Source organism: Dermacentor variabilis, chromosome 8 (genome assembly GCF_050947875.1).
Source record: "Dermacentor variabilis isolate Ectoservices chromosome 8, ASM5094787v1, whole genome shotgun sequence".
In the NCBI taxonomy this organism is placed as follows: Eukaryota; Metazoa; Arthropoda; class Arachnida; order Ixodida; family Ixodidae; genus Dermacentor; species Dermacentor variabilis.
Genome location: NC_134575.1, coordinates 63,271,749 through 63,280,538, shown reverse-complemented (window position 1 = coordinate 63,280,538; position 8,790 = coordinate 63,271,749). Strand labels below are relative to the sequence as shown.

At 42.6% G+C, this 8,790-nt stretch overlaps 1 long non-coding RNA gene across 1 annotated transcript in view; it reads left to right on the top strand.

The window, feature by feature from the left end:
- Positions 1–5,893: 5,893 nt before the first annotated feature.
- Positions 5,894–8,790, top strand: part of LOC142591056 (uncharacterized) — a 69,922-nt gene continuing 67,025 nt past the window's right edge. Inside the window, exons 1-2 of the long non-coding RNA XR_012830323.1 lie at positions 5,894–5,945; positions 6,402–6,483. This is a non-coding gene — a long non-coding RNA (uncharacterized LOC142591056). The remainder of the gene's footprint in view (positions 5,946–6,401; positions 6,484–8,790) is intronic.

Below are 8,790 nucleotides of genomic sequence, written 5' to 3'. Positions count from 1 at the left end.
TCATACCCCCTTAAGGCTGCGTCTTGTCGAGTGGTACAAAAGTTAGCTTCATCAACAATCGCTCATGCCCTCGTAAGGAAGAGAGAGAGAAAGAGAGAGAGAAAAACTTTATGAAATGTTCTTGCTTGGGTCAAGGGTGGCAGCTGCCGGGAGACTAGCCCCACCAGAGCACCCCTTCTTCTGGCGGAGGGCAGACCTTGAGTCTTGGCGGCGGCGTCGGCTAGTCGGACTACCCAGAGTTGGATCTCCGGGTGTGCGCTGAGCAGCACAGCCTCCCACTGCTCGGGCGTGGTGGTTTTAAATGTAGGTATGGTGCTGTGTTTAATGGCATGTGTCGCTGCTGGACATACCCAGATCGCTCGTACATGACATTTTCCCCATAGGCTAGCAGAAATGCAATGGCTCATGCATTCTTTCAAATCACCAATAAAAAAAACAGAACAGCCTACGTTTCAATAAAGCGCAAGTTAAAAACAGGCGCCCGAACAATAAGTAAAGCCCTGCCTACCCCCTTCTTAAGTACGATGGTCTGACCGAGGATGTTCGCCAAGTGAGAAGCTAGGTGCGACGTCTGAAGTATAGTGGGAGGAAGGCGTTCGACCAAGGCTCCTGCTTTCCCCTTCTGAGAGGATGCAATGTAAAGTCGTAGAGAAACGTAGTTGACGCGAGTCTGACGATGCTATGCAAGGGTGCGAAACCGCAAGTAAGCGCTGAAAAACTAGCCGAACAATCCGAACTGCGGAAGCAGCAATGGGACCATGAGAGAGTGCAACGTAGAGGGGAGGCAGGAGCACGCAGTCAACGGCTTGCCACACAGTTTACTTCGTAGTGCGGCTCATTACGTCTTGAAAAAGTCTGACTCATCCGATTGCATAACTTAATGCATTTTCACGTGCTCAGCAGCCTTTCGCTTTCATCTGTTCCACGAGTGCAACATGCTGCTGAAATTTAAGTTGTGAAAATGCCACGAATTGGCGCACGAGAGTCAGGTTTCACCACGATTTATTATTGTTTGGGGGTTTGTAAACGCAATGATATGACCGTGTTTCGGGCGAGGTTGTAAAATTGTCCTGCAGCTCACATTATTAAAAATAAGTAAATCTAAGAAGCAAAATAGGACGCCAGACGAAGACATTTACTGCTAAAATTTGCGAGCGGTCCACCCAGGAAGGTTCTCTGCACTATGTCAATAATTAAAGTACAGCAGCTTTTTAGTGTAGCCGATAACGTCCTTGAAATGAGAACGCAGTACGTACAACAAAACTTTTTAAAAGCAGCTCTACTCGAGATTAATCAATTGAATGCTTTAATTCGACCCTTCACTAAGATTCACAAGATGTAGCGCTTGAATGTTAAACTGGAATTTCAAGAATGGCAACCTTTTCGCTCTCTGAAGGCGGAATGGTAGTGAAAGCTAACGACACTCAAAGCTCGCCAACCAAAAGCAAGGTGCTTGCGCTGCCATTCCATGTTCACAGAGTGGAAAGTTTGTCATTTTTTGCGTGGTGAGTCTGGCGTCATTGCTTGGTCAGGGGTGCCCAGTCTCGCGATTATCGTTTTCGTTCAGCACAGCGGGAACTTTCTACCTAGGTGGTCGTTTCGCGCTGGCGCCGTTTACATTCTCGTTGCTGTTCCCTTCGGCGCTCCTTGTATGTACGTTATTCTTCGTGCATACAAACTATACTTGTACGCCCCATCGATAACGCAGCTTTATTTAGCGCGATACCTCTCCTGCTTATATACTGCGATAACCATGACGTCACACTATTGTTCAGGGCGAGCGTTCCAATCTGTTCCGCATTTTGACATCTGCGCTGCCGCATTGCACCCATATGAATTTGTTAGAAATCGCCAAGTCTGTTTCTGTTGCCGGACGCCGCAAAAACTTCAGAAGGTTAGTCATATGCAGCTTTCACCGTAAAACGTCCTAAAATAACGAAATTCTTTTCTGAGAGATTTCTAATGTATTCAGTTATGGTATTAATTTGAGCCCTTTGTTTTTGTACTGAGCGAATATTTCGCCTAGTAATCGATAAGGTTACTTAGGTAAGTTCTTGAGGCAAACAACGTATACAAGGCCAGCGCGAGAAATAGCTGATGGAGACGAAAACAACAACGGAGTGATTCCTTAAGTGACATCGGCCACAGACAATGCGGGTCGATGCACGAGAAAGGCAGCTTTCCAGAATAACGAACGCGTCGTACTGGCCACTTCAGTAACACAAGCGAACCAATGGACAAAATATGGAGGGGGGGGCTCTTTGGTGGCTTTTGTAAAGGACTGCTGCTAGATCTGGAACACTTAAAACCATATACATCGTCCCCATTCCGGTAGCTGGTCGAAACGTTCATTGCGAGCCTATATTTAGGTTTTTGAGCAGGCGTTCCGTCAAGGTTTGTCAGTGCTTGCTAGGTAGTAGTAAATTTGTGTTTACGTGTTTAATTACGTGTTTATGAACCGTACGTGATTATCCCTATTTCATATGGTGCATGCTAAAACGACGGTGGTATTTGTACTCCAACGAAGTAATGAGGAAGCATAATTAGCTAGCGTGATTATGAAAGTTTCCATGCCTCACACTTTTACCGTAGCCTAAAGAACTACGAGGAATGTACGGGAAAACGTTGGCCGGTCCCGGAGATAATGGAGTCTGACACGGCGTCTCGAAGCAGGAGCTGTCACAGCGAAAGAAAACGAAAAACTGGCACACGGGGCACATGCCTATGCTCGCGGACAACTTTTCTTAACAATGAAGGGAATGCTATTGGGGTGGAGATTGTGGTCATGTAATCCTCCGCGATGTAGTCCGGCTTGGCGCGCGTTTCGATTTTAGGGATGTTGTAACGAGGGCTAGATTTGACACGGAGCACATAAAGAGAAGCGACAAGCACAATCGCTGACTTGCAACTGGCGCTTATTACCAATGACGCTAAATATATAACCTCGCGCTCGTTATCACAATCACGCATAAATGTGTCATTTAAGAAGACCTCTACAAATCAGTCATGATCATTTGCAGGCCGGGGGTTATATATTCATGCTTTTTTGTTATAACCGCCACTTGGCAGTCGGTGATTGCCCTTGTTTGTGCTTCTTGTGCTCCGTGTGAACTCTCGCACTTGATAAACTTTCACGTAGTAGTGGTGGCGAAGAATACAGTAAAAGTGGGAATGACGAAACTAGCGTTTTATGGCGTGAAGCAGCGTCCTGAAAAATAGGCCACGCCCAAAGAACGACAAGGGTGGATGCTGTTCGTAATCGTCGAGGTCTGATCTTACGGTTAATGGCGTCGGCTTTTCCACATGGGTAATTGAAGGTTCCATAGTAATCGCTGGTGCCCGCGTGTCTTCCGGAAAATTTTACACAATTCGCGTCACACGTGCAGTAAGATTATACAAACATCGGTGACAACGGAGAACGGGTAGAAACATGTTACCATTCGCGAAATTTGCGATACATGCAGGCACGTCCAGCGCTGAACAACAACTTTCGTTAGACAGTGAAAGGCAGTCACCCGAAAAAGACAAACAAGCACACAGGCCCATACCATCATGGAATACGAAATAGCCTGGTCTCACAACTTGCTCTCATATAAGTGTCAGTTTGTCAACCGTCCACAGCTCCTGTGCATGTTTGAAGACGGACAGTTATTATTCAGTAAGGATTTCTAAGAGCGTATCCACGGTGTTAGATATTTCAGTAGTTTCGACCTCATGTAAATAAATTAAGTTATGATGAATATTTGTGCAGAAGAAATAGCCATGTCGTAGAGATATTCATGATTATGTGGCGCGTGCCACAGCTTTATATTTTGCTTTGTTTCAGTAAGAATATACGAGTTTTCTTAGAAATGCAGCTGACATACTGCAAATGCAGCTGACAAGGTGATGTTTATATCCTTCTGCGGATTGTGTACACATGACCGTTGTTAAGTGTATTCGTTCTTTTTTCAAGAAAAGAAACTTTTTCATTGTCACTTAATACGGTTTGTGAGCTGCTTTGAGGAAATGCCTAAAAAATTGCACTTTCTTTTTGAAGACCCGGAAACCATCCATAAATATCATTTGTCGGGAACATGAAAAACGCCCTTTACACCCCCATATGGTATGCAACAATTAAAGGATCTCTTACAATGGACACGTCGTAATTATTAAAAAAGTCCTGCATATTCTATATACCATAGTTGTATTTTAATTATCCGGTCTGCAAAACTAATAAGCATTCACTTTCACGGACAGATATCATGGCTGTGCTCTGGAAAATGTTTTCTGATGGGCTATTGGAAGAGCAAGTAAGAAGTATTTCACGTTTAACATAAGCGCAAGAGCGCCGTTAAGGAATAGTCTCGAAAACGAAGTGAAACTTTTGCCAAACACTTGCCTGACACTTCCGTGTAAGTCACGTGATTTTACCATATTTTTGATTATGAACTCGCGAGCTCAGATCTGTAAGAAATTCCGCGAACGGTGGGTACTCACGCTTCTGCATTCTTCAGAATAAAATTATGGAGAAGGTGCAGAAGAATGGCTATGGGGCATTCCTAAAGCCACTAGAATGCCTAACACATACACTTAGGGTACTGGGCAATCTAGTTTAGGATTGCCTAAGTTAATTTCCCAGTTAGTTGTCGTTCTCCGCAGTAAGCACTGGATATTCTTGCTGCGTACTTTTTAACACGCTCTTTCACAGAACACTGCCGTTACATTTTAGACGATATTACAGGTATCTGCGCTTCTTCTACACTCGGGAATGCAGGCATTGAAAACGTGACCCAGCCGTTTGGTGATCACCTCACCAGATCGAACGACCGCACTGTAAACACATCACTGATGTTTCTTTTTAACTGCATACTAAAGTGAGGGCACACGTAGATATTCTTCCCTTCCTAAAACTAACAAGCTAATAAGTTCAATTGCAGCAACCACGCGGCTGAGATTTCACCTCCTTTCCGTAGCAATGTCCGGACGAGGGTCGCAGTGCCTGTGAGCCTTCTCATCTGAAGCGGCTCTCTAAGTGAGATTTGTTTACAAGTGGTAGCATACGCCTACAATACAGCGAAGTGCATGTATTTCATTGTATTGCATATATTCTGCAGCTGCTCCCGTCCAGCTAGCAAAATGTATGTTGCATTGAGAGAAGGTTCTCTAATGCTCGATGACGAGCACAGGAATGTACCAATACGATGAAACAGCGGCTACAGGGGTGGGCTGTGGATGTAATCGTGCAACGTAACATTTTAAGCCTGAAAGGGCTGCATAAATTTTAAATAACCAATAGTATTATTGCCATTATTAAATAATTTACTGATGGGCCCACAAATGAGTAACTAATCAGTCCGTTTTGGTTTCTTCGTAAAAAATCCCCATAAGCCTACTATTTTGTACTGCAACGTAACGCATACTCGAGCTGACAATTTAAAGCACGTATTTTTTATATTTATTTCAACTATATTTGACAGTAACGTTTGAAAATAGTCATCCAGCGAAGCATTCGTCAATTGCTTCTAAAGTGCGCCTAGCTTCTACACATACCTCTGTACTGCCCTTTCAAAACACTCACTAGGATAAACACCAAATGAAAGGCTCCTTCCTAGTCTTATTCAGCTGTAAATAGTGGTCTTTGAGTAACTAACATAAATCGAGGCGCGACGTCTTAGAAAGTCTCAACCGCGAGTATAGTAAAACACCGTTCTAGCATTTGCTCATAAGTTGGCTTTTTGATCTTGTCGCATATTTTCTAAGCATTCGGTGAGTGTCCTTTGCCGGGAGAGGCTTTCCTACATCAGTGGATGTCAAAATAGGCTGATCATGATGATGATGTTCATGTTGAAGTGTCGTCATAAATGTTATTTTCTATTGCTACTCTATGTTTTTGCTCTGCTGTGGCACTACTCTTGTTTCTTGGAATCGCGCCACGCGAAGCATAGTTCCTAGGCAGAAAAACAGTAAGATTATTTGTCATTTAATATGCCCTCTTTCTACGCGCGGTATTATTTCTTGTTCACTGGCATTGGTACAAAGCGTTATATTCGCACTCAGTTTCTAAATTCTTCTTAAGATTGCTCTGTTCCCCTCAAATTCATTGTTTTTACAAAATAAGTGGGGAATTTGCTAAAGAATTATCTCTTTCCAAAAACTGATAACCATGCATTACGAGTAAACGGTATCTTACAATGTGCGCCATTATCATTGTCGCCTAAATATTGTATTGTATCCTGCGCACGAGCTTCTCTGATGAAAGCTACTTTAGTTGCTTTTTTGAATTTTTTATGCTTCTTGATCTACTTATCACGGCGATAAATGTGGTTCGTTTCTCACGAAATTAAAAAATCAAAGCGCCACAAAGAAGAGTGATTTACAAACTTTGGCATTTCCTGTATTTTTTTTTTTGTTTTTCACAGTCGCGACACCATCCCGAGACACCAAGACGCAAAAATAATGATAATACTTTATATTCCCAAGCATAGAAAGCCAACCAAGCCGGTAAGCACTCATGTATTGTAAAGTTATACATAGAACACACAGGCAAAACAGGTTTCGTTTGTACTGGTTTCAATGCTTAATCTTTCAAACAATCAACAATATTATTCATCATCGGCGCTGATGACGAAAGTACGCAAAAGAAGAAAAGAGCAAATTAAAAAGTACGTGCACAATGATTCTGTGTCGTCTCCTACTTCAGTTAGTGGATATTTCTTATGACGGGAGAAAGTCAACGTACTATACGTTCTGTAAGATGTTGGCGTATTGCGCAGTGAAGGCAACCGACAGTTTTCTGACTTGAAATAGCGTTCAGCATTACTGGAACATTCTTTAAGAAAACAGACAATCTAATAGACCTGCCTACTTCAGAGGCATTGTCAATGCAGCGTAGTTATCGCGTGCAATACCTATTAACACTGCCAAACTTCGTACGTCTTCACAAATCTACTTATTGCAAGTTACTGCAACAGCTTCAGCCAAAGTGCGCATTTAGAATTGTTTGGGTTATTACGGTCAACACGCGCCGCAAGCCATTAGCCACAACACAAATATTCGATATATATATATATATATATATATATATATATATATATATATATATATATATATATATATATATATATATATATATATATATATATATATATATATATATATATATATAATTCTCATATGTCAAGATGAGGGGACCTTCAAAAGGTATCAACCAGGGGAAGAAACCACGTGTGCTTTCGACTACATTTATTTGCTGTCTTGCTACGCGTCATTTTTATCAGGATAATTAGAGCAGTCGTCCCACTCCAAAGTCCCTATTGTAGGTTGCAGTGACCTTGGGCTATCGAGTGTGCATGATGGTGTCCACGGACGACTTCGTGTCCCCGTACACCGATTATCGTGGTGCACAGTATTTTGTTGAGGTGGTTGAAGATATCGCATGCTAATTCATGGAGATCGCCGTTCGCGTCCAATCGTCATGTTGGTTGACAATCAGTAAGGATCAATGCTAGATTCCGCCAACTTGCTTAAATAGCAAGGCATTGGGAGCCATGATAATATTGTCAGCGAGCCCAATTTTGGTCGTTGCCATCAAGAGATAAATCCGAGCACTAAAGATACATATATATGTTCGACTCTTAGGCATCTCAAGCGTTCAGACTTGCCGACACAGTCCCACATATAATTGAATGGCTAGAATGGTGAAGTATGAATACTAAGTTGTCGGACACCACAAATACTTTAGGTGTTAAATAAAAACTCACTAAACTTGTGAAGGACATTCATGAGTTTGCTTACGCGTTTAGAACATGTGTAATAAATAACGATGAATTGGATTTTCTAGGCGTGACTGCGCACATATGTGATGCCTGCACCCGCCGGCTGAGAGACAGGACAATCAAGATGCGAGAGCAAGTCTTATTTATTTCATTTATTACCACTTTGAGGTGGAAATATACATAAAATATTAAACAGCTGCCGCGTAGCAGGTACTGAGGCATCAGATTTTGGGCGTATTCTGGCATTGCGACGCTTGTGCTTTCGAAAGGCTCCGGTTAGGCTAACATATTATGTGGTGCATCGTGATGGAGGTTGCTCTATGTGTGCGAATCCCTTGTGTTCCTGTGATACACGTGGTCTGCTACAGCCTGCCGTGCTCGGTGGTCGTTTTAAATCACCGTTGCCGCAGTTTCGAGCTCGTACTCCAGATAAATATTAGGGAATGTTGAGCTTCGGGATAAAGGCCTTCCCACGTGGCATCTAAGCTATTCTTGTGTCTTCCTTCTGTTATTTTTCCTTTTTTCGCATGTTGCCTTGGCGGTTGTACGTGCTTCGTGTTTAAATAAAAACTGTCTTCTGCGCAGCTTCTCAACACCTCCAGGGGCAAATCATTTTCCGGAAGGCTCGTACAGCTGCTGTGTCGCAGAAAGAGCAAAGAGCAAGGCGCGACATTTAATTGAGCATTTTCCCCGCAGTATATGTGACATGGTCGCCAAAGACTTTTCGATTTGTCCATCATCAGCCTTCAAGAATGTTTTAGACATCATTTATTTTTCTTTAAAAATTTTGTTCGCTGCGCACGGTATCAAACGAAGGAATTTTGGCGACTTAGACTAGACATTCTGGTAAAAGAGAAAACTGCTTCTTAGCTTCCGCTCAAAGGGAAATTATCCTGGGGTTTGGATTTGCGGTCGCACATCAAAGCGGTGCTAAAAGCTATAATCTAAGCAAAAGGGCAGTAAAACGTATTATGTATTTCATCGTAGAAATCTATATTTTTATGTTTTCGGCAAAGAAGCCTCGGAAACATAT